Below are 2500 nucleotides of genomic sequence, written 5' to 3'. Positions count from 1 at the left end.
TCAAATATTAAACAAGTCAAAGTATTCCTTCAGACATGGTTACATAAATTATAAGAGCCTCTCACACCTCAAAGCTAATACTCAAAACAGAGATGAGAGTCACTTTGAAGTATAAACAGATAATAATATAATAATAATAATAATAATAATAATAATAATAATAATAATAATAATAATTAATAATAATAATAATAATAATAATAATAATAATAATAATAATATTCTTCATTCCAACTTTTGATCCAAAACAATCAAATGTGTAAATTAAGTTATTCATAATTTCATACAAAAAGAGCCCAGATGAATTTTATAAAAATTATGCAAATTATAGTGTGTTACTACATTGAACTTTTCAGAGCGTACTTAACGCATGATGTAATCTGATTGGTTGACGTATTGAAAACATTGGGGTGAGTTTAATTACTGTCTATTGCCACTTGTAATTAAATATAAGGGTGGGCAGTTCAACTTTCGATGTATTTTGTTATAATAATCTGTTAGGCTCATTGAAATAAAAACATGATTATCTTATGAAATCCAAATGCGACGGCTAAAATTTATCCAGAAAATCGGCAGCATCTTGTTCATGTCTCATTTTACTTGTAACTTCTGTCAATATGGCTCAAATACGCAAAACCACCCCTTTCACCCGAAACAAACCAAAATTTGTAAATAATGACAGAAATATAGAACCTGAAGCTTGAGATTGTCATCTCAAATGAACAACTGAATTTATGTAAATTCTTCTCCTCCCAAGAATATGGATGATCGTCAGCGTTTATCAAAACTTTTAAGCAGAAGTCAAATTATCAAAATACATATATTTTTATTTCATGAGACATCATCAAAGTAGAATATCAGAATAGCTTAATTTCAGAACTGGCCTCGTAATATGTAACAAGAAACGGTCAATTTTTAGCACAATACCAGCAAGCACATAGCGCTATAACTGAGTTTTGTTACATTTCTTTGGATGTAGAGAGTAGGAATGATGCTGGAAACTAGTTTTTCAAATCTTAAAAGTTAGGGGGACTAGAGGTTCCCCCTTAACCAATCTCATATTTTTCATTCTTTAAACTTTTAAGCGGGAAGATCCCCCCCCCCCCACCCACTGAACCACTTCAAGTCTTTAAAATAAACTTTTTAAATGTTTTTATGACCAGCTTTATCGAAAAATAGCAGGAATTTCATAGTTTCACGGCACTTTTATTTTATATCACTTAATCTCTTAGCAATTATGGAATTTAATTTAGTTGCATTGCCCAATAAATATTACTATTTAAGATAAGTCTCATTTATATAAGTGGTGTGATTTATTTCCTGAATCGGTTGTCATTTACGACTCTGTCGATGCCATTATTACTGACTGTGTTTGCCATCAGTTTCGATATTGCAAGTGATAGCAAACATATTTCATCAGGTTTGGGTTCGGTGGGTGGGGGGGGTCACATCCCGATAATAAAAATAAACCCCTCTTTAGGTGCTGTGAAACTACGAAAGTCCTTCCCGAAAAGCATCCGGTCAATCTGTGGCAGAAGGTTATTACTCCGCCAGAGCTAGCGAAGTACTCTAAAAAAAACAAAAAAACAATTATAAACAAAATTTAGAAAAAGAGACTTGCACTCTTGCACCCAAAAATAATTACATTTTCGTGTTCAGTGACTCAATATACAAAAAATGACATTTGATTAGTAAAGTCCCTGATGAAAGGTCGGCCATATGTTTCATTTACCTCAAAACTGGTCCAATTCGGGTTGTCACATTAGCACTATCGGGTTGACTCTTATACAGCCAAATATAAAAATATAAATAATATTGATAATAATAGGCACAAGGAAGGAAATAGATACAAATAATAATAATAATAATAATAATAGTATAATAATATAATAATAATAATAATAATAATAATAGAAGAGAAGAAGAAGAAGAAGAAGAAGAAAGAAGAAGAAGAAGAAGGAAGAAGAAGAAGAAGAAGAAGAAGAAGAAGAAGAAAACATTATTATTATTATTATTATTATTATTATTATTATTATTATTATTATTATTATTATTATTATTATGGTATAATTAGAATAGGGTCCTAAGTGCGCAACTATATTACTATATCATCTAAAACTAACAAAATACATTGCTTTTACTTTAAAAAGCTTACTATCTCACAAAACGGACGATTCCAAGTGCCATACATTGATAAACGTCAATCAAGTGAGACGGGTTCCTATATAAAAAAAATACAATTTATTAAATAAAAAGAAAGACAAATAATAACAAAGTATCCCTCCACACACGCCAAAAGAAAATTGAAGAAACCAGGATCTGGTGTATTACGTGAATTGAAAAAAAAAAAAGCAAACACACAAGAAACATGAATTAAACTTGCCTTGGTGTAAAACAAAAACAAAACAAACAAAAATAATAATAAGAATAATAATAATAATAAACAATTAAATGCGAAAATAACATTCCAAAGTAGTCCGTTATGTACTGACTAAATTGC

The 2500-nt window shown here is 29.8% G+C and overlaps 1 protein-coding gene across 1 annotated transcript in view; it reads right to left on the bottom strand.

Moving 5' to 3' along the window:
* LOC144966453 (uncharacterized) overlaps positions 1 to 2500 on the bottom strand; it is a 38372-nt gene that overhangs the window by 35314 nt on the left and 558 nt on the right. The gene's annotated exons all lie outside the window — the stretch shown is intronic.

This window comes from Berghia stephanieae, chromosome 2 (genome assembly GCF_034508935.2).
Source record: "Berghia stephanieae isolate SIO BIC M18660-M18661 chromosome 2, UCSD_Bste_1.3, whole genome shotgun sequence".
NCBI classification, from domain to species: Eukaryota; Metazoa; Mollusca; class Gastropoda; order Nudibranchia; family Aeolidiidae; genus Berghia; species Berghia stephanieae.
Note: the sequence above shows the minus strand (reverse complement) of the source record. Positions and strands in the feature narration are given on the sequence as shown.